Source organism: Carassius carassius, chromosome 24, assembly GCF_963082965.1.
Source record: "Carassius carassius chromosome 24, fCarCar2.1, whole genome shotgun sequence".
In the NCBI taxonomy this organism is placed as follows: domain Eukaryota; kingdom Metazoa; phylum Chordata; class Actinopteri; order Cypriniformes; family Cyprinidae; genus Carassius; species Carassius carassius.
The window spans coordinates 7693845-7718411 of record NC_081778.1 but is presented as its reverse complement, the minus strand read 5'-3'; the positions used below and the strand labels follow the sequence as shown (position 1 = coordinate 7718411).

At 39.0% G+C, this 24567-nt stretch overlaps 1 protein-coding gene across 1 annotated transcript in view; it reads right to left on the bottom strand.

Moving 5' to 3' along the window:
- Positions 1 to 24567, bottom strand: part of LOC132102763 (uncharacterized) — a 256101-nt gene that overhangs the window by 157780 nt on the left and 73754 nt on the right. The gene's annotated exons all lie outside the window — the stretch shown is intronic.

The window sequence follows — 24567 nt, the reverse complement described above, 5'->3', positions numbered from 1 at the left end:
GCAGTCCCATGAGTGCAGGAGACATTTGGGACATTGCAGGCCATGAGAAAATCGCTCTGCTCTGTCTTTGATAGAGTATGTCAGTCCAATCAGCCTGGATGGCTGAGCCTGATTGGTTCTGCCAGTGCTGAGGGTACTCTAAGGAAGGCTTGATATTACTTTACAACCATCTGACAGCCATAGCTTGTCCTTGCCCAAACACCCTGGTTCACTTTTTTTTTTCTTCTCAAGGCCAGATATGTTAGTATTTTGAAACTGGAACATCCTTTGTAGAAAGTCTACAGTATGATTAAGTTTTCTTATTATTTTATTTTAATTAATTAATTTATTATTATTATTATATAAATTCAAAAATACAGCGTAAAGATGAAATAAACAAATGCTTACAGATAAAAGTGAAGGTTCATGTTTTTGGAAATCCAGAGTCAAAAATAATACATGTATGTTGTCTTTAGGCTTGGGAATCATTATAAATTCCTGTTCCATTAAAATCATTAAACAACTATTTAAAAAATAGTGGTAAGGACTGCACAATACTCATCTACTCAATGCTCAATGCTGTTTATTACTTACTGTCAACTTATTTAAAGGTTGGCAATGTCAAAATCCAACATATATTACATTATACAAATTTTCAGGTTCCGATTCCGGTTCCATTTAAATGAACTATTATTACATTTTTTACTATTTTACCTTCATTGAATGTAGTGTTGCTGGAAGGAAGTAAGTAATGTTGAGTAATGCTAGTCCATTTTACACTATTCATAACATTTTGTTTTTCAAGCAGGAATAAGATGGTTGGCCAAATAGTCCCTTGAGGTTTAATACACTTGTTAATTTCCCTAAATTAATGAAATATAAACTATTATACTTATAACCATGTATACACACACACTTCATAAAGCCCCTATTTTACAAATAATAATGCAGTCAAGAGATGGTGTGATGCAATGAGTCGGTTTCCACATTTTTAAACATTTAAAATGCATGAAAATAAATATTTTCTATCACTTTGTTTATCACTCTTGAAATGACCTGCATACTAAATAATCTAACCCTCATACTTACATAAAAATAGCAGTCTATTTATTTAGTGGTCCAATTTTATGTCAGTATGTATATTAATGATAATATGGGACAGATATAATGTAATTTAGTGGCGGCTGCTGCGCGCTGCTGGTACATGCACAGTCACACAAAACGATGTACACGGTTATCAATGGCGTGAGTGGAAAACGTGTTCGGCAGTTAAAGACATGATGCGGCATGGCAAATCTGTGGAGTGCACATCATTGGAAACAGTGTGCTCAGTAATTAAAGAGGCAGGGTGGCATTTCTGTTATTTGGTTTGTGAAATCCTTTACGGGAAACGCTGAATCATCAGAACACCAGTGCAAGGCTGCTCACAGTGCTTGGTCACGTGTCGCACCAGAACCATTTCAGAACCGAAATTTAGAAATTGCTCAAAGAGCCAGTTCTTTTAAAAAAACAGAACCGGTTTTGAATAAGAACAGGTTCTCGGTTCCCAACCCTAGTTGTCGGTTCTCTTGATTGAGAGACAGATATTTTCTTCTTTTTCAACCATTCTTTAGTTAATTTACTTTTTTACCTTTGGCCATTGCTTTTTTTCCATCAACAAATCCTCTCTAAACTAAAAAAAAAATTACTCTCCTGTAAAATATTGATACTCTTTTCAACTCATTGTTCCTTTAAATGGTCAAATGGAGTGTAACAATTTTATATTTTCTAATAACTGTTATCAGTAGCAGTGAGGAGGGAGAGAAGTTAAAAAGCCAAACTGTGCTTAGAGAGAGAGTGGCTTTGAGCTGCTATGAACATGTTTACCATATACGTTGTTGCATGCTGAAAAGCATATTTTTTATTTGTTTTCCATTATCAAGTCAAGTCTGCTTTATTGTCAATTCTTCCACATGTACAGTACATACATACAGAGAATTGAAATTGCGTTACTCTCAGACCCTTGGTACATACATTATTAGAACATTAAATAAGGATAAAAAAATATAAAGTACAACTATACAAATCAGGGCCCTGAACCGGTTCAAGGAACAAAAATGAAATCCGTAAATTAATGAAATTTTGGCAGGAACAGAACCAGAAACAGAACAAAATCAAATTTTATAGTTCGAACAGAATCGAAAAATTTAAATGGCCATTAACCGGTTAATAATGTTATTTTATTGTTCCATTTAATATTTGCAATTTGCTGTCAACCAATCACAAATTCCAGTAGTACGGCAGGTGCAAATGTGACGCTGAAGCCAACGAGTGAAATGTCCGCTCAGCTGTGAACTCATCATAGGTAAGTTGCAATGGCAGTGCACCGCCCTTAAGCCTCTGTTATACTTTTCGCATCAGCGAGTCAGCTATGGACCATTAGGTAGGCGTGACGGCATCGTCATCGGAGAGAATGTTCGGAGGCTCTGAGCGGACGACCGCATGCCTCTCATTTTTTATGACGTGCGGACAAGTGCACGGGGTCAGTAGGATTCAAAAGCAAAATTGCACGTGTAAGCAGTGTGAAGAAGCCCATTGCAATCAAGCGCTTCAGGATGCGCAGACGGGGGAAGAGAGTCCTCGTGAAGCTCAGGCAGCACGGATTTCGAACGGCAATGCCTAGCATCCAGCTGGTGAACCACCACTCTCTACCCAACAAAACAGATGAACTCCTGCTTTCCCAGACAAATAAGGATTTCTCACACTCTGCTGCCCTGTGTTTCACGGAAGCCTGGCTGAATGGCGCCATACTGGACAGCTCGTTAAATCTGCAGAGTTTCCAGCTCTTCAGAGTGGACCACGATGTAGAAGCAACAGTGAAATTGCGTGGTGGTGGGACATTATTTTACATCAATGAAGGGTGGTGTACAGATGTAACAGTGTTAAAAAAGTTGTGCTGTCCAAATCTAGAAGCACTCTTTGTTAACTGCAAACCATTCTATTTGCCGCGGGAGTTTCACTCATTCATTCTTGTGAGTGCTTATATACCTCTGCTAGCGCACGTGAGCTCAGCTTTATAGAAATTCACTGATCAAATCACAGAGACAGAATAAACACACCCGGACTCTGTTTTAATAATTCTTGGGGACTTTAATACAGCAAATCTCTCCCGTGAACTGCCAAAATAAAGAAAGCACATCATATCTCCCACCAGAGACAGTAATATTTTGGATCACTGCTAAACCACAATAAATAATGCATACAATTCTGTTCCACAAGTAGCCAGCGCCAGCACTGCGCTGACGTGGGGAGGTGACAAAAGGGGGTGAGGACATAGCACAGAGTAAAAGTAAAAAAAAATAATAATAAATTAAATGTTATTTAAAAGTTACAGAGGGGAGTCCGGACTGCTGAGCGAATCATTGGTACAACCCTGCCTTCTCTTCAAGAACTATTCTCTTCCAGAGTGAGGAAAAGGGCTGAGAAAATCACACCGGATCACTCACATCCAGCACACTCCCTCTTTGAACTGTTGCCATCTGGTCGACGCTACAGAGCAATGAGCACCAGAACGTCCAGACACATGCACAATTTCTTCCCCAAGGCAATCCATGTCATGAACACTTGACAATAACTGTAGAACACACATAACCATTTATACACTCATACACTTATCTAACACACACACACACACACACTTAGTCTACACTTCAAATCTGCACATAATTCACCTGTACATGCAAAACTGTCTATTGTAATATCCCTGTACATACAATTGTGAATTTGTTTATTGTTATTACTTATTTACTTATACAATATATATATATATATATATATATATATATATATATATATATATATATATATATAAGGGATCTTTGTAGGGGAACAGTGAAAGCAGCGTTAGCATCCAGTCTTCTGGAGTGATGCCAGGACTGCCCACTTGACGGCCAACGCCTCCCTCTCCACGGTGGTGTAGCATTGTTCCGCAGGGGTCAGCTTTCGGCTGATGTAGATCACTGGATGTTCCTCGCCATCCTGTACATGGGAGAGGACGGCTCCCAATCCAGTGTCCGAAGCATCCGTCTGTAACAGAAAGGGGCAGTCGGGGTCCAGAAGGACTGGCTCTGATGTGTGCGAGGCCTTGATCCGTTGAATCGCCTCCTCCTCGGTGGGGCCCCAGGGTGGCTTCTCCGGCTGCCCCTTTCTGGCCAAGTCTGTCAGGGGGGCTGCTAAGGAAGAGAAGTTAGGGATAAAACAGCGGTAATACCCTGCCAACCCCAGAAAAGCCCGCACCTGCGTCTTGGAGGTGGAACGTGGCGCGGAGAGGATCGCCGTGACTTTCTTCTCATTGGGTTTAATCAGGCCGCATCCCACCTGAAACCCCAGGTACTTGGCCTCAGTATTGGCAAGATGACACTGCAGGGGGTTGGCAGTAAGTCTAGCCATCCGAAGCTCTCCCAGCACCCTCTGGAGATGTTCCAGATGGTCCTCCCACCTTGAGGAGCCGTCAGAGGTCCGCCATCAGCAGGACATGAAGGGGGTTCCTTGGTAATTCAGAATCTCAGCTGGGATGCCGACTCCACTACAGAGGAGGGACAGCTCTTGGGCGATGGTTTTGTGGGCCTTACGCAGGGGAATTGCCTCAGGGTACCGGGTGGCATAATCGACGATTACCAGGATGTGCTCGTGTACCTGGGCGGTCTTTGGCTGCGGCCCCACTAGATACATCCCGAGCCGCTTGAGGGGCACCTCAATGATGGGCAGCGAAATTAGCGGACTCGGGGGAGGTGGCTGTGGCGACGTTCGTTGACAGGTCGTGCATGCTTGGCAGAACCGCTTCACCTCAGCATCCAGCCCGGGCCAGTGGAAGCGGTCATGGATCCGTTGGATGGTGTTCTGGGCTCCGAGGTGGCCGGCCATGGGATGGGAGTTGGCCAGTTCCATCACCGTCTCTGTCTTCGTCCGTGGCACCACTAGCAAGGTTTTTTCCTCCACCCTCCGCGGTGCGACTCAGTAGAGCAGGCCTTTCTGGACGATAAAGTGTGGGACAGGGTGGGGGCCTGCCTGGAGGAGGGTAAGCTTGCATTCTGTCTCCCCCTGACGGCTAGAGAGGTGCTCCACAATTTGTTGCTGATGGATGCTGACCTCAGTTAGATGCTTGAGGAGTTCTTCCATTATGAGGGGGAGGAGCGTCCGCCTGCATAAAGAGATGGGAAAAAAAAACAAATCAAAATATTATATTTTTTTTAGGGTAAGGACGGCTGTCGGTGATTCTTCACACTTCTGCCCGCATACTCCACCAGTGTAATGGGGTGAAAAATCACATGGCAGCGAGGAGTGCAAAAATAAAGGCCCTGGAGGGTGGTTTTATTGATGAGAGTTACAAATGACCTGCTCTTATCATCTGAGCATGGTTATATCTGTCTATTAGTTTTATTGGATCTTAGTGCTGCATTCGACACTATTGACCACAACATCCTTTTGCATAGACTAGAACACTTTTGTTGGCATTAATGGAAGTGCATTAGCATGGTTTAATGACTGTTTATATGACTGCCATCAATTGGTAGCAGAGAATGAAGAGGTATCATATCGATCACAAGTGCAGTATGGATTATCTCAAGGCTCAGTACTAGGGCAGCTTTACATGTTACCCTTGGGAGATATTATCAGGAAACATGGTGTTAGCTTTCACTGTTATGCTGATGATAATCAGCTATATACTGTATATCTTTGTGGCCTGGTGAAACATACCAATTTGAAAAACGAATGGAATGCATAGTTGATATAAAAAACTGAATGACGAGTAATTTTTTACTGCTAAATTCAGAAAAAACAGGGTTGTTAATTATAGGACCTAAATACTCAGCATGTAATAACCTAGAACACTGTCTAAGACTAAGATGGCTGCTCTGTCAATTCTTCGTCATCAGTTAGGAACATAGGTGTGCTATTTGATAGCAATCTTTCCTTAGAAAGCCAAGTTTCTAGCATTTGTAAAACTGCATTTTTCCATCTCAAAAATTTATGTAAATTACGGCCTATGCTCTCAATGTCAAATGCAGAAATGTTAATCCATGTGTTTATGACCTCAAGGTTAGATTATTGTAATACTTTATTGGGTGGTTGTCCTGCAAGCTCAGTAAACAAACTACAGCTAGTCCAAAATGCAGCAGCAAGAGTTCTTACTAGAATCAGGAAGTATGACCATATTAGCCCGGTCCTGTCAACACTGCACTGGCTCCCTATCAAACATCGTATAGATTTTAAAATAATGCTTATTACTTATAAAGCCCTGAATGGTTTAGCACCTCAGTATTTGAATGAGCTCTTGTTACATTATAATCCTCTTATAAACATTATAAGTCTGCTGCATTCTCAAAACTTGTGGTCGTTGGACTTTCTGACTGGAAGACCTCAATCAGTACAGGTCGGCAGCAACACATCCAGCATCATCACACTGAACACTGGGGCCCCCCAAGGATGTATGCTGAGCCCCCTCCTCTTCACTCTGCTGACCCATGACTGCACACCTTCACACAACTCCAACCTCTTTATTAAGTTTGCAGATGACACGACTGTGGTGGGTCTCATTAGCAACAAGGATGAGACAAACTACAGGAGTGAGGTGAGCCGCCTGGCAAAGTGGTGCAGTGACAACAATCTCTCTCTGAACGTGGAGAAGACAAAGGAGATTGTTGTAGACTTCAGGAGAGCACACACTCAGCACGTTCCTCTGACCATCAATGGTGTGACTGCGGAGAGAGTGAACAGCACCAAGTTCCGGGGTGTGCACATCACAGAGGACCTCTCCTGGACCGAAAACACTGCAGCACTGGCCAAGAAATCACAACAGCGTCTCTACTTCCTCCGCAAACTGAGGGGAGCCAGAGCACCGTCCCCCATCATGTACACCTTCTACAGAGGCACCATCTAGAGCATCCTGAAAAGCTGCATCACTGTGTGGTATGGCGCCTGCAACGCGTCCTGCCGAAAGACTCTGCAACGCATAGTTAGAGGCACCACCCAGGCACCACTGCACTATGAACCCCCCCCACACACACACACACACACACTAATTATATGATGGCATGCACTAGTCACTTTGTGCAGCATTGGTCTGCTCACTACCTCATTCAGCATGGAACTGACGTCATTCCACTACCTCATCAGTCAGTTAAATAAAATAACTGCTCTTGAGCCCTTTGTAACTTGTCACTTTAATCAGACTTAATAAGGTATTCTTAATAAGGGATTTTTTTGCACTAAAATTCTTTTATCTGCACTGTTGTTCACAATATCTGTCATTTGCCTTGCGCTGCTTTATTTAACTTTATTTTAAATTTTACTATATGCCCTTTTTTTTTTTTTTTTTTTAACATTCCCTTATTGTATAGTTGTATCTACATTTTTTAATTGATCTAGATTTTTAGGCTTTAATGTTAATTTTATCTGTATGCACCGGGGTCTGAGAGTAACGCAATTTCGATTCTCTGTGTGTATGTACTGTACATGTGGAAATTGACAATAAAGCAGACTTGAACTTGAAACTTCTCAAAAGGCAATTTGATAATACCTAGAATATCAAAATCAACTGCAGGCAGCAGATCCTTTTCCTATTTGGCACCTAAACTCTGGAATAACCTACCTAACATTGTTCGGGAGGCAGACAAACTCTTGCAGTTTAAATCTAGATTACAGACCCATTTCTTTAACCTGGCTTACACATAACACACTAATATGCTTCTAATATCCAAATCCATTAAAGGATTTTTAGGCTGCATTAATTAGGTAAACCTGAACCGGGAACACTACCCATAACACCCAATGTACTTGCTACATCATTAGAAGAATGGCATCTACGCTAATATTAGTCTGTTTCTCTCTTATTCCGAGGTCAACGTAGCCACCAGATCCAGTCTGTATCCAGATCAGAGGGTCATTGCAAGTCACCCGGATCCAGTACGTATCCAGACCAGATGGTGGATCAGCACCTGGAAAGGACCTCTACAGCTCTGAAAGACAGCGGAGACCAGGATAACTAGAGCCCCAGATACAGATCCCCTGTAAAGACCTTGTCTCAGATGACCACCGGGACAAGACCACAGGAAACAGATGATTCTTCTGCACAATCTGACTTTAATGCAGCCTGGAATTGAACTGCTGGTTTTGTCTGGTCAGAGGAGAACTGGCCCCCCGACTGAGCCTGGTTTCTCCCAAGGTTTTTTCTCCATTCTGCCATCGATGGAGTTTTGGTTCCTTGCCGCTGTCGCTTCTGGCTTGCTTAGATGGGGTCACTTCATTTACAGCGATATCGTTGACTTGATTGCAAATGATTGCACAAACACTATTTAAGCTGAACTGAGATGACATCAATGAATTCAAAGATGCCTTTAACTATCATTTTGCATTATTGACACACTTTTTTACTAATGAATGTTCTTCAGTTGCTTTGATGCAATGCATTTTGTTTAATGCGCTATATAAATAAAGGTGACTTGACTTAACAAGTAGGTGAAACCGGAAGAAGGAAGTGTAGGAGTGCTCGCTGGCTGGTGCGCTGATTGTGGCAGTGTTCCAAGTGCGGCGTGTCTGTGCGTAGGTGCTGATCGGTCACAGGCTCTCTGTAGGGGAACAGTGAAAGCAGCGTTAGCATCCAGTCTTCTGGAGTGTTCACTCTCTTGTGTGTAGGTGGTTGCAGCATATGTAGCTGCCACTTGATTGCCGGCGGCCGTGACCCATCAGCCTGTGACAAGGTTTCCAGGTGTTCCTCGTGTGTTTCCAGGGCAACGCTGATGAGGCTTCGGGACACGTGTCATTCTATATATATATATATATATATATATATATATATATATATATATATATATATATATATAAATATGTATATATTGTGGCAGTACGAGGAAAAAAAAGAGGAGTTTTTTTTTTTTTTTGCTGTGTGGCTGGATGGAGGAGGGAAATAACCGGAAATTGGAAACGTGTATATAAGGAGGAGTTATAGGAGGAACGAAAAAAAGGAGAGAAGTGAGAGAAGGAAAGAGAGAGAGAAAACAGATTACATGAGACAACCGCCTAGTTTGTGCGACAGAATTAATCGCTGCTGTTTGAGCCAGTCTGGGTCGCTGAAGCGGACGCGAGTTTCCGGGGCGAATTCTGTAGTGCGGCATGCACTCTTGGCTGCTGGTTGCAGGGCGACGTAGTCTTTGGGGCTGACGAGAGCGAGTGAGCTGCTCAGGTGAACAAACTCCTGTTTAAACTTCCTTAGTTTAAAAGACTCCAACCGACAAAAAAAAGTTTCCTCCTTCCATTATCGGCCCGAGCTCATCGCTCCTCACAAACATACACACTACACTAACACGCAAACATACCTGAACATTCAAGCACGCCCATTCATCTCTGCGCACCAAGGCAGAGACTTTTTCCATTTCCTGGTGTTTGGCTCATTTTTATGTGTTGAAGAACGTATGTTTTTTGTTTATTTTGAATTCAAACCAAGGTTATCTCTTTATACTTTTATATACTTTTTCATCCTTTCTGTTTCCAGTACCTCCTGTTGAGGAAATAATGTGTGAAACTAAGGGTGCATAATTATTTTTTTAAATTATTTATTTATTTATTTTTTATCTCCTTTGTTGGTGTTTTGTGATTTTCTTACCTTCATTGTTTCCGAAAATATACCTATATAGCATGACAATGACCTTGTGAATTATTATTTTTTTTGTTTGCTTCCTTGTTAGTTTGGTGAAAATATATAACTGTGAAGGTTAACTTTCTTTGTGTGAGACTCTGATTTATGTTTGTAATCGGTGGCTAATAGAGACATTCTGCAACAATAAAGTAAAAAGCAACAAATAGCATTTGTATTTTGACAAGATTAAGCTTGTCTGGCGCCCAAACTGTGTATAGTTAAGTTAGATGTTTTATTTGAGTTTCTTTGGGCCTGCTACCGTTACAATATATATATATCTGTGTTTTTGTTCTGTCGCTGTCATTCTGTTGCACTGCGGAAGCTTCTGTCATGAAAACAAATTCCTCATATGTGTAAACATACCTGGCAATAAAACTCATTCTGATTCTGATGGATGCCAAATCACAGAGACAATGGAAACAGTTCAGATTTTTCTTTATTTTTGTGTACCTTTATTAAAGGCAGGTCACCTGTGTGAACCACAGTTCCAACCTCATCTCCTTAACAGATCTATTATCTTTTGGAGAAATTGTTTTTCCAGGCTGCCCTGTCAATGGCCACTCTATGTCTTGAAAAGTACAATTGTTAGTGAAATGTTATATAAATAGCTGCAAGATATATAACCCTTTCTCCTATCCTAGTAACTGTATAAAATGATATTTGATTAACCATATCTGGTATAATTGTAATCTTGGCCTGCATGATTAATGTGGCATCCTTTTTAAACTTTCTTTTAAAACATTTATTTACATCTCCAAATCTTACTGTCATTTCCATACATATAAAATACTTTAGCCTTTTTCCTGTGGCTTCTCTTCTCCAGTGGCCTTTCTATTGACAGGCCCCTGCAGTGAAATTTATTTCACATATTTAATATGGACAAGGGGATGATTATCAAATCCATAGAGGCCAGGAAAGGCTGATCAGCTCTACATAATGGATGAGGGGAGGATATGACTACATTTGTGAACAGCAAAGAAAAAAAGAGAGTGCATTGACTCCCCCACTCTGGAATGCCATTATTCTGGTCGATCTTTTCTCCTCCAGCCTGAGATCTCTCAGGGTAATCATCCTTTAATAAAAAAGCTGCCCATAATAAACGAACAACCAGGGTCAATAGAAGAATACTGAGAGGGATGACCTCTTGTGTGTGACAGTGTATAAATGAGTTTCTTCATCAGAAGGGAGAGCCCCCCCTGCTCTTTAACATGAACCAGAGACACACAACACTTATCATCACTATTGCCTGGTTTTGTCATTGCTATGTTTGCTGCATTAATAAATCAATATTCTAATGAGGCAGATTCTTTTCCAGTGGCTCATGTAAATACAATGCCATGACATACCTTACCATATTACACAGAAAAGAAGATGGATGGAAATTATTTTTTATGGTTTATTATTTTATTCAAAGTAATTATTAGTTTGTGGAATGAGGTGTGGGAGCCATCAAGAACACATCAAGATTGCCCTAAATATTATGTTTGCTTTGTAGTTCATAGCTAACCTAACCACGTATTATACAATATACAGAAATTAAACTAAAGGATCATGAGCAAATAATAAATAACAGTGCATATAAGCTGTGAATGCTCTGCATACCCAAACCATCTGAGAGAATAAGTTTGGGACTGGCTAATTAAGCAAACTAAACCAACATTGGTTGATTGTTGGTCATTTTTCGCTATCAGTCATTTGTCGTTTAGCGCTGCTACTGCAAGCTTATTGGTGATTGGCATGAAGCTCAAGTATTCCTTTCCGCAGCTGCTGACTCTCAACAACTGCACCATTCCTGTGTGCAATGTTATCAAAGAATTTGCACTTCTGCTACGTCCACGTTATATCCACAGAAGTTCCCATCGAATGTTTGTTTACATTCAGCATGGCTGCCTTGCTTCAGACCTTTCATCCATCTGTACCACTGACGCACATCTGCTGCATCATCAGAGCAGTGTCACTCTTGATGTTATTAACACAGGAAACACTGCTATATCTTTGCATGCAATGCTGGACTCTATGGGACTCTATGAGAGATCCCTGCACATCAGGCAGGACAGAAAATGAATTCCAGTGTACCATGGCCTCTACAGAGATCCACTACCTCATTAACCCTTGTGCATTGTTCAAATTTACTACCCTTTTGTTATGTTCGGGATGAAAACATCCACTCAGTTAAACTGCTGTAAAAATGTATCAGATTCATATTTTGTTTTTTCTTTTTTTTTTTGCTTAAATCTTTTAAACAACTTCAGTCCTGATCAAAACTACCAAATGTTTAAAAAAAAAAAATCCAAGATTTTAACTCTTTAATTGCCAAGTTCATAAATGATGTCACTGATTTGGGGGAAAAAACACACAAAATGACTTATTTTCAATATAAAAAAGTAATTGTGGCTGGATTTTCTTGTACTTTTTATAACAGTCTTGTGCATGTCAAAGATTAGTAGCAACATTGGCTTCGATGCATTTTTAGTTTTTTTGTGCAGCATTATATTTAATTTTTTCTCCCTCATTTGTTGTTGGTGGCTGTTTTTGCCCCATTGACTTCCATTATAATGACATTTTTTGATTGCAAAGCCATGACACCATATAACCATGCATTCTTGATTGTTTGTGGTTTTCCCTTTTGGGTTAAACTTTGTTAAATAGGTAAAATTTGTTATTTTTACAGTTGATCACTAGGTAGGACCATTAACCCTTTAGATAGGCCTGTGCAAAAAAAAAAAAGAAAGAAAAAAAGGCTTAGTTTCTGGCTTGTATATGGAGTTATATGGGGTATAACAGCAAATTATAGTGTTTGTGTGTGTGTGTGTGTATGTGTGTGTGTGTGTGTGTGTGTGTGAAATTCTTGATTGTTGGTGGTTTTCCCTGTTGGGAAGAAGTAACATTTGTTATTTTTACAGTTGATCACTAGGTGGGACCATTAACCCTTTAGATAGACCTGTGCTAAAAAAAGTTAGTTTCTGACTTGTATATGAAGCTATATGGAGTATAACAGCATATTATATTGTGTGTGTGTATGTGTGTGTGTGAGAGAGAGAGAGAGAGAGAGTGTGTGTGAGAGAGAGACCTTTGCGCACTTACCTTGATGTATTTGAGAAAATCAAAATGTACACCTCAGCTCTCAGAACTACATGGAGTAAACAAAAGTGTATTTATGCACCTGCTGCCTTTTAATTGTGGTGATAAGTATAGAGTAAACAAAAGCAAAGTACGTGGATTTAAACACTTGCATGCCATCGTGCTGGTCATTTAATAGTGAGAAGAGCAACAAGCAACACGAGAAAGGGCTTGACTTGTACTGAAGTTTTAGAAATTATTATGAAGCTTGACCCCTCCATTGAGCTGCAGCTTATTTGAAGTTGGTATTGCATTCTGGTTCATAATACATTATGTTCATACATTTGATGCAAAGTAGATTTTTTTACAGGATTTTAAGGTTTTTAACTGTCTTCACTATCAAGATAAGACGAGCATTTCACACATAGGCCATCCATACTTTTAACCATCAAAAGGCAGCAGGTGCATAAACACACTTCTTTTTTTATTGTTTACTCCATGTAGTTTTGAGAGCATGGGGTGCATATCTGGATTTTTTCAGATACATCAAGGTAAGGGCACAGAGGTCTCTCTCACACCCTCTCTTTCTCTTTCTCTCTCACACACACACACACACACACACACTATAATTTGCTGTTATACTCCATATAACTCCATATACAAGCCAGAAACTAAGCCTTTTTTTGCACAGGCCTATCTAAAAGGTTAATGGTCCTACCTAGTGATCAACTGTAAAAATAACAAATTTTACCTCTTCCCAAAAGGGAAAACGACAAACAATCAAGAATGAATGATTATATGGTGTCATGGCTTTGCAATCAAAAAATGTCATTATAATGGAAGTCAATGGGGCAAAAACAGCCACCAACAACAAATGAGGGAGAAAAAAATAAAATCTAATGCTGCACAAAAACTAACAAATCATCAACATGAACTTGGTAATTAAAGAGTTAAAATATTGGATTTTAAAAAAAAAAACATTTGGTAGTTTTGATCAGGACTGAGGTTGATTAATAGATTTATGCAAAAAAATTGAAACAATATTTATCTGATACATTTTTACAGCAGTTTAATTTAGTGTTTTTTTTTAATCCACAAACATAACGAAAGGGTAGTGAATTTGCCCACAGTGTACCATTGAGTTTATTAAATATTCCCAAAATATGGGTCAAAATAAGATTTGTCACCAAAAATCATTCTATTAGCTCAAACACAGAGAAAGTTGTGGCCAAAATAAGACTCAACTTTACCCCCTAGTGGACGAAAACGTCCCCAACAATGCATAAGGGTTAACTAAAAATAACTTAAAAATAACCTTTTAATACTTTTTAATCCCTCAAAAATAAATAATCTTTTATACAGGATCACATCACGGATAAGGGATTAAACTGTATGTGCATTACAGAAACACTGCACCAGCCTGAGGTCTACTCAGCATTAAATGATGCCTGTCCCCCTGGTTACAGCTACCCGGAGAAAGGCAGCAGCACTGGTCGTGGTGGTGGCTTAGCTGCAATACACAGACAAAATTTGTAATTGCCCCCCCTACCCCTGCCTACATTGTCTTCTTTTGAATGCCTTGCATTTAAGTGTAAATCCTCTTTCCCACATGACAATACTTCTAATCTATTGGTCCCCTAAACAAAACTTAGTTTTCTTTTCATAGATGCCCTAATGTACTTACAAAACTCTGCACAATTTCTGCTAACATTTTAATAGGTGGATATTTTATACTGGAATGTCTCAACCTCGAGCAACATGTTGATGTTCCCACATATTGGACTTGGTCATTTCAAACCTATCCCCTATTAGTAACCTCCTGGTGTACGAACTGGGTGTATCTGACCACAAGTCCATCTCAATGGAGCTGCCACTCCCCTCTTTCTACACTAAAGATAAGCATCAAATCTGTTTCAGGGTCCTGAAAAAGATCAACCTGTAAACTTTGACCACAGACCTCCAGCATCACTCTTCTGTTGATTTCTCCTCAGTCACTGAGTTGGTTGATTTCTACAACCAATCTCTGAGCAGTCTCTTAGATTTCCACGCCCCAATTAGAACTAGAACTTTCACCTTTTAGCACCCAGCTCCCTGGTACACCTGCGAACTGTGAAAGATGAAGACAGCTAGGAGTGTCCTTAAGTGTCACTTTATGGCTTCAGGACTTACAGTTCACAGACAAGCCTACAAAAGGCCTATGCAAGGTTTTTGACAGATACACTGCCACAGTTCTACTCTAATATCATTAACAATAGCCCTGGTAGCGCCAATCAACTTTTTCAAATCATTTACATAAATCATAAATCATTTACTTCTTTAAACCACAAACTCATTGTCATTAAGCTACAGACAAGAGGTGTAACAAGTGTATCACTCTTATCAGGAAAAAAGTAGATAATGCGTAGTTTTCACTACACCCACAGCATGTTAACAGCCCATGTCAGGAATGACCTACCGATGACGGCAGATGCTGGCTCCACATCTCTCCTTATCCTCCTGGATTTGAGCTCAGCAGTTTACACTGTGGACCACAACATTCTCCTTCATTGTCTGCAATCCACTATTGGTCTTTTGATTCTGTGTATAACTGGTTCTCATCTTACCTCACTGGGAAAACTGAGCATTTCGCATTGGGAGAGGTTTAACTGTTAACCTATCCCATTTTGGGACTCACAGCTGAAAATGACCTACCTAAAATAAAATTGCAACAGTTCCTGACTTCAGTGTGCTACAGACACAATTTTGGTGTCTTTGGAACGAATACCCATTGGGCTTTACTATCCATCATCCAGATAATGCTCAAAAAGATAAATAGTTATATATACTGAAGTGACTTGAATTTTTTTTTTTTTACCACATTTAATTTTATGTATTTATTTTTATATAAAAATACATGAAATCGGGCTAATGAGGAGTCACGTGATGTGTCCAAGGTAGTAACACATAACCGAGAGAGCTCTCCAGAAATCATGTAATATCTTTTAAAATAAACACTGAAACATTCCGCAAACATTGGTAAATTACCAGTTACCTTGTACTGGTGAGCCACGGGAATCAATGGTGCGTCGACCAAAAAACTAAGAAGGATGAGCATAGAGCTACTGAATCACTGAGAGAAGGATACCCCAAAATGGCACTTAAAGGGTTAGTACACAGAAAAATGAAAATTATGTCATTAATAACTGTCGTTCCATGTCGTTCCAAACCCATAAGATCTCCGTTCATCTTCGGAACACAGTTTAAGATATTTTAGATTTAGTCCGAGAGCTCTTAGTCCCTCCATTGAAACTGTGTGCACAGTATACTGTCCATGTACAGAAAGGTAATAAAAACATCTTCAAAGTAGTCCATGTGACATCAGAGGGTCAGTTAGAATTTTTTGAAGCATCGAAAATACATTTTGGTACAAAAATAGCAAAACTATGACTTTATTCAGCATTGTCTTCTCTTCCGTGTCTGTTGTGAGCGAGTTCAAAACACAACAGTTCAATGATATCCAGTTCGCGAACGAATCACTCGATGTAACCGGATCTTCTTAAAACAGTTCACCAAATCGAACTGAATCGTTTGAAACGGTTCTCGTCTCCAATAAGCATTAATCCACAAATGACTTAAGCTGTTAACTTTTTTAATGTGGCTGACACTCCCGGTGAGTTAAAGCAAACCAAGATCCCAGAATAATTCATGTACTCAAACAGTACACTGACTGAACTGCTGTGAAGAGAGAACTGAAGAAGTCATTTGTGGAGTTTTGGGCAGATTGGACATTGTATGTCTGAGTTATAGCAACTTCATTTTTTATGGAGAATCATCGATATTCGCCAGGCCGCCACAGACACGCCCTTCAACGAAAACTCAAAATCTTCGCAATTTATCATCGCAAAGGCCTTTAGATTAGGCATACCAAATTTGGTGTTGATCTGAATGAATCTCTATGAGGAGTTCGTTAAAATACAACGCATGGAAATGACAAAAATTACACAAAATTTGCTCATAATATAAAAAATAACCGACTTCCTGTTGGGGTTTAGAATTTTGCTCCAAGAGTCTTTTTTGTAGGTATTGGTGTGTTACATGTGTGTGCCAATTTCCGTGCATGTACGTGAAACATAACTGGAAGGCTTGATTTTCTTAATGTAGGTGGCGCTGTCGAGCCATTTTGCCACACCCTCTTCTGAATCCTATATCAGACGTAAATTTTCACCAGGTTTGATGCGTGTGCAAAGTTTCAGGACTTTTTGAGCATGTTTAAGCCCTCAAACATGCGATTTATTTTGGAGAAGAAGAAGAAGAACTAGATAAAAAAGTTTGTCAAGACAAACTTTAAGTTGGCTTGAGAAAGCCTGACCAGAAAGTTTGAATAAGTTTAAAGAAGTTAGAAGTTTATAGTTTAAAGTTAGATTGATAGATTAGTTGAAAGAAAGAAAGATATATTAGTTACAAAGAATGACAAATAGATTAGTTAGAAAGGATGATATAGATTAGTTCAAAAGAAAGAATGATAGATAGATTAGTTTGACAGAAAGAATGCATGCGACAAACATGTTTCTAGCATGATTAGCAAGTTACTAGCATGTTGTTAGCATGACTACCATGTTTCTAGCATGTTTATAGCATGATTAACATGCTGCTAGCATGTTGCTAGCATGTTTCTAGCATGATTAGCAAGATACTAGCATATTGTTAGCATGACTAGCATGTTGCTAGCATGTTTCTAGCATGCGACTAGCATGTTGCTAGCATGTTTCTAGCATGCGACTAACATGTTGCTAGTATATTTCTAGCATGATTAGCATGCGACTAGCATGTTGCTAGCATGATTTTAGCATGATTAGCATGTTGCTAGCATGTCTCTAACATGATTAACATGTTGCTAGCATGTTTCTAGCATGATTAACATGTTGCTAGCATGTCGTTAGCATGATTAGCATGTTGCTAGCATGTTGTTAGCATGCTTCTAGCATGACTAGCATGTTGCTAGCATGTTGCTAGCATGATTAGCATGCGACTAACATGTCGCTAGCATGTTTCTAGCATGATTAGCATATTTCTAGCTTGACTAGCATGCGATTAGCATGTTGATAACATGATTAACATGTTGTTAGGATGTTTCTAGCATGACTAGCATTCGACTAGCATGTTGCTAGCATGATTTTAGCATGATTAACATGTTGTTAGCATGTTTCTAGCATGACTAGCATGTTGCTAACATGTTTCTAGCATGACTAGCATGCGACTAGCATGTTGCTAACATGATTAGCATGTTGCTAGGATGTTTCTAGCATGCGAATAACATGTTGCTAGCATGATTTTAGCATGATTAGCATGATGCTAGCATGTTTCTAGCATGATTAGCATGCAACTAGCATGTTGCTAGCATGTTTCTAGCATGACTAGCATGCGACTAGCATGTTGCTAGCATGTTTCTAGCATGATTAGCATGTTGCTAGCATGTCGCTAGCATTTCCCTAGCATGATTAGCATGTTGCTAGCATGTCGCTAGCATGTTTCTAGCATAATTGGCATGTGACTTACATGTTGCTAGCATGATTTTGGCATGATTAGCATGTTGCTAGCATGTTTCTAGCATGATTAGCATTCGACTAGCATACAACTAGCTTGTTGTTAACATGTTGCTATTATGATTTTAGCATGATTAACATGTTGTTACCATGTTTCTAGCATGACTAGCATGTTGCTAGCATGATTTTAGTATGATTAGCATGTTGCGAGCATGTTTCTAGCATGATTAGCATGTTGCTAGCATGTTTCTAGCATGACTAGCATGCGACTAGCATGTTGCTAACATGTTGCTAGCATGTTTCTAGCATGGTTAGCATGTTGCTAGCATGTTTCTAGCATGACTAGCATGCGACTAGCATGTTGCTAACATTTTGCTAGCATGATTTTAGCATGATTGGCATGTTGCTACCATGTTTTCTAGCATGACTAGCATGTTGCTAGCATGTATCTAGCATGACTAGCATGCGACTAGCATGTTGCTAGCATGATTTTACCATGATTAGCATGTTTCTAGCATTACTAGCATGCGACTAGCATGTTGCTAACATGATTAGCATGTTGTTAGGATGTTTCTAGCATGCGGATAGCATTTTGCTAGCATGATTTTAGCATGATTAGCATGATGCTAGCATGTTTCTAGCATGATTAGCATTCGACTAGCATGTTGCTAGCATGTTTCTAACATGACTAGCATGCGACTAGCATGTTGCTAGCATGTTTCTAGCATGATTAGCATTTTGCTAGCATGATTTTAGCATAATTAACATGTTGCTAACATGTCGCTAGCATGTCCCTAGCATGATTAGCATGTTGCTAGCATGTCGCTAGCATGTCGCTAGCATGTTTCTAACATGATTAGCATGTGACTAACATGTTGCTAGCATGATTTTAGCATGATTAGCATGTTGTTAGCATGTTTCTAGTATGACTAGCATACGACTAGCATGTTGTTAGCATGTTGCTAGCATGATTTTAGCATGATTAACTTGTTGTTAGCATGTTTTCTAGCATGACTAGCATGCGACTAGAATGTTGGTAGCATGATTTTAGTATGATTAGCATGTTGTTAGCATGTTTCTAGCATGACTGGCATGCGACTAGCATGTTGCTAGCATGTTGCTAACATGATTATCATGTTTCTAGCATGCGACTAGCATGTTGCTAGCATGATTTTAGCATGATTAGCATGTCGTTAGCATGTCCCTAGCATGATTAGCATGTTGCTAGCATGTCGCTAGCATGTTTCTAGCATGATTAACATGTGACTAACATGTTGCTAGCATGATTTTAGCATGATTAGCATGTTGCTAACATGTTTCTAGCATGATTAGCATGCGACTAGCATATTTCTAGCATTATTAGCACGTTGCAAGCATGTTTCTAGCATGACTAGCATGCGACTAGCAAGTTGTTAACATGTTGCTAGCATGATTTTAGCATGATTAACATGTTGTTAGCATGTTTCTAGCATGACTAGCATGCGACAAGCATGTTGCTAGCATGTTTCTAGCATGTATCTAGCATGATTAGCATGTGACTAGCATGTTGCTAACATGTTTCTAGCATGACTAGCATGCGACTAGCATGTTGGTAGCATGATATTAGCATGTTGCTAGCATGTTGCTAGCTTGTTTCTAGCATGACTAGCAAATTGCTAGTTTGATTAGCATGTTGCTAGCATGATTTTAGCATGATTAACATGTTGTTAGCATGTTTCTAGCATGACTAGCATGCGACTAGCATGTTGCTAGCATGATTTTAGTATGATTCGCATGTTTCTAGCATGATTAGCATGTTGCTAGCATGACTAGCATGCGACTACCATGATGCTAGCATGTTTCTAGCATGACTAGCATGCGACTAGCATGTTGCTACCATGATTTTAGCATGATTAGCATATTATTAGGATAGATAGATAGATAGATAGATATATAGATAGATAGATAGATAGATAGATAGATAGAAATAGTCAGATAGATAGATAGATGGATAGATAGATAGATAGATAGATAGATAGATTAGATGAGTTTGAATGAGTTTAAATTGATTAACATCAAAGCTTGATTGAGTCTAATGGGATTTGGACCTTTGACCGAGAAAGTGCGGGGGGATGCACGTCCCCCGCATCCCATGCGTAATCTACACCCCTGCTTCCAGTTCTGCTGCCAGTATTAGGTCTGTGTATGATTTAGTGGGCTATATAACACCTTTAATGGTCAGGAAATTACTTTTCTTTTAGAGTTTTGGTTCAATATACTTACCTGTTGATCAGAAATAGCCTTAAACCTATACATGTATTATTATTATTTAGTAACTTCCAGGAAGGTGTATTCATTTTGCAACACAACATTTTAACACTTTGACAAGAAAGCCTTATTTTGATGAATAATTTGGCATTCTTCTTTTGTAACTGATCAAGCAGTCTTCTAAGAAGAGAGTAATTGCTGAAATTGGGGTGTTCTCTTTTATGCTGTGCACTGTATATACAACAGTTGCTGGCTGCGCTATGGTGGGTAAACACATCCAAAGACCATTGTTGACATTTTTTAATAAATGTAGTATATGCAACAAAATCAAGGAAGATTCCAGGATTTACCATGTTGTGTTTATATGTGAAAGAGACAGAGAGAAATGGAGAGATGAGGGCATTTGGCCTCTATTCTGTGACCGTGTGATGATGTTTGGCACGACAGGAGACTGATAGATTATTTGGGGCAGTGTGGTGTAAAACACAACTGCCAGCACCCCTCCACTTCTCTGAGGAAGGACACAGATGTCAGAAATTAGTTGACGTGATGAAAGAGAGGAGCTCCATTCCAAAGTAAATCCCCATCCAAGAAAGACCTAACCGTGAACAAACAAATAAAAAATATGTAGGAAAACAGATGAAATCCCTTGTGGAGAGAAGAGTGGTGAATAGGTGTTTCTTGAGATAATGTGTGAATGTTTTTTGAAGGCACTGCCTGCTGAGAAAGAAGATAAAGGATGTACATTGATTAATTTCATTCAGATTCATATTATTTCTAACAAAATTACAATTTTAACTAATAAGACATTAAACAGATCTTAGTATGAACTGAGTCAACCAGAACTGAGGTTACCTCTATTTTGAACCAATTCGAAACCCAGTCATCTTACTAACTGATGAACCAACTTAGTGCTACTTGTGTGTGCAACACATAACTGAACAGCTAGAGAATACATATAATTCACTGTGAGTGTTGTGCCAGATAAATCCTGGGTATTACCAAAAGATTGTGTCTATGGCTTTATCAGCATACTATGTAACAAATATTACATATTATTTCCATATTTTACTGTTCCTTTTGTCAGCACGGGAAAATCAAATAGCATGCCTTTATTTGGCAACCCATTTCTATGTTTTGAGAAGCTGAGAGAAATTCAAGATGGTATATTTGTTTGAAACTAAACTAAACAGTATTCATTATTCTTAAATTATATACATAACAATTTTGATGTGTAATTCATTTTTTGTACTTTATGTAGACTATTTAGAATAAGGCTTGAGGCTCAAGAAATATTCAGAGATAGGTGCCATTTTATTTTTCTGTTTAAGTATTAGACTGAATTATTTAATTATGTTATATTAATTATATTTAGAACAAAATGAATAATACATTTAAACTTGTAATGTTACAAAATAAAAGGAACGTGAAATTAAGATGCATAATCAAGAATACATATGACAATGAAATGAATAAATAAAAATAAGGATGAATGATGTTTGCAAGGTAACAAATCTTATTCTTAGCAATAAAATAATTTTAAAAACAATTTAATAATAATAGTATAACAGATTTAACACTTTTGAACATTGCATAAAATCAGTGTTTTAACAGGAGTAACGTAAAAATTATCTGTTTTTAGTGATAAGATTGTAAAAAATGATATGTTACAAATGTGTTAAACTGGTTAATAGTATGTTTCCTTGCTATATACAGTGGATAACTCTAATAGATTTAGGAAGGTTTAATTAGTAAAGGGTTTTATAAAGGTGTACATATGTCACCAATAACCTATTTACAAGTCATTGCTAATGAGTTATAGATGCATGAGTAAAACTGTGATTTTAATGTAATAACTGCCAAATATTAAAAGGGTCATATAATGCTACATGCACTTTTACAAGTTGTTTGAACTGAAATGTGGGTTGGCAATGTGTATACACAACCACCCTATAATGATAAAAATCCACCAAGTGTTTTTTTTTTTATTTTTTTTTTTATTGTAATCTCGTTAAATGTATTCCCCTATCTCAAATCAAGATGTCTGACCGTGTGACGTCACACGGTCGGAGGCCCCTCCCATGATTGTTTGATTGACAGCAGCACTTAAGCACAGACTGGACTTGTGTCTTACCTCAGACCCACCCTGAGTGAGCTGTCATCGGTCCGCAAGTGGGTATAACTGCAGACCGGAGATCTCCAAAATGGGGAGTGAACTCCAAAATTGCGCACTTTCACCATAGGCTGTGGCTTCAGCCAATTGTTACTGACTTACATTTCAAAATTTCAAAAACTTTTTAAATTAAACATCTAAAATAAAATATGCAATATAAATAAATGTTCTCCATGAGAGCAGAGCCCAAATCTCGTGGCCAGTGGTGTTTGGACCCAAGTCTGAATCTCTTCATGATCTTTGATCCGCTTTATGATGAAATAGGAATCACTCAGGAGCCGTCCCAGCGGAGGGGAAAGATTTTACTCTATCATTTTATTCCAAGCAACGGGGCTGTCCCGAGACACGAAATTCGCAGGCTAGGAGGGGGGGTAGTGATGCTGAGTGTAACTAAAATGTGCCATTGTCCGGTGAGTCTCATAATGCATAATGTTACTAACTGTTTATCTCCTGAACTGCAACTTTCTTTACCACGCTATTCAGCACCGATCCCGCCGTTCAGTCAATTTCAATGGTTAAGGTAAGGTGTGGGGTAGGTTTAGGGGATAGCATTTTTTGTTGCACAGTTTAGGAAACACTTTGACTGACACAACCAATAAAAACTTCATAATCAGCTGTTGGGCAAAGTTTGCACTGAAGTGAATTGGAGGAAAAATAGTGCATGCGCCAGTCTCTCAATGGGAGGAAGCCACGCCCTATTTTGGAGCCCCACCCCGTTTTGGATTTCCCGCCCCTATTTGGAGATCTCCAGGCTGCAGTTATAACTTTCTCTCAGTCCGAGATGCAGAAAAGCATGACTCCTAAGTGATTGAGGTGTTTTGTTGTTGGATGTTATAATGAACATAGCAGTAGTCATTTACACCCGACATCTGAGCGACTGAAATCGCAGAGGATTAACTTACGTTTGGATCTGAAGGAAATGCGCCCTTGATGTACAGTAAGTAGTCATTCGAAAGGCTCTTTTTACCGCTACGGCGTGTGTAAAGTTCATTTGCAGCTTTTGACCGCCGAGTGGCGCTTTAACCACAAGTTATCAAACAAGCGCATCAAAGCACATTTTCACAAATAGACGTCAGTTTTGCCTCGCTGATGTGTTACATTTGACTGTTTCAGTCACGGAAAATGAAAGAAAAACTATAGTTTAAATATTTAATATATTTAATATTCACAGATGAAAGTTTGGTATTTATGAAGTTATGTGCATTTCTTAGAACGAATTCAAGCAGGATAAATGTCAAGCGTGTGCCTGAGTCTGTGCTTATATTTTCTAAGCTACATGGATTTAAACCATATTTTAGATTTTACACATTTAAGGTGTGCAGTATTACCGTATTTTCCGGACTATAAGTCGCACTTTTTTTCATAGGTTGGCTGGTCCTGCGACTTATAGTCAGGTGCGACTTATTTATCAAAATTAATTTGACATGAACCAAGAGAAATGAACTAACAGAAAACATTACCCTCTACAGCCACGAGAGGGTGCTCTATGCTGCCAGAGATGCTGCACAGTGCCCCTGTAGTCTACACTAAGCAACATATAACGCCCTTTCGCGGCTGTAGACGGTAATGTTTTCTCTTGGTTCTTGGGTTTAAATAAATGCGACTTATAGTCCTGTGCGACTTATATATGTTTTTTTCCTCTTTATGATGTATTTTTGGACTGATGCGACTTATACTCAGGTGCGACTTATAGTCTGAAAAAATACGGTATTTATATTTTATTAATTATGCGTTATATTATTCAAAAGAAATTGTGGTTTACTTTGCATCGGAGCATTAAAGGTGGTAGCCTATTTTAGGGGGGTAGGCTACATGGATTAATATGCAAAATGTCAATATTTTCACATATTATGCTTATATTATAATGTATATTTTAAATATAAATATATTTTTTCCTTTAATAAAACAACATG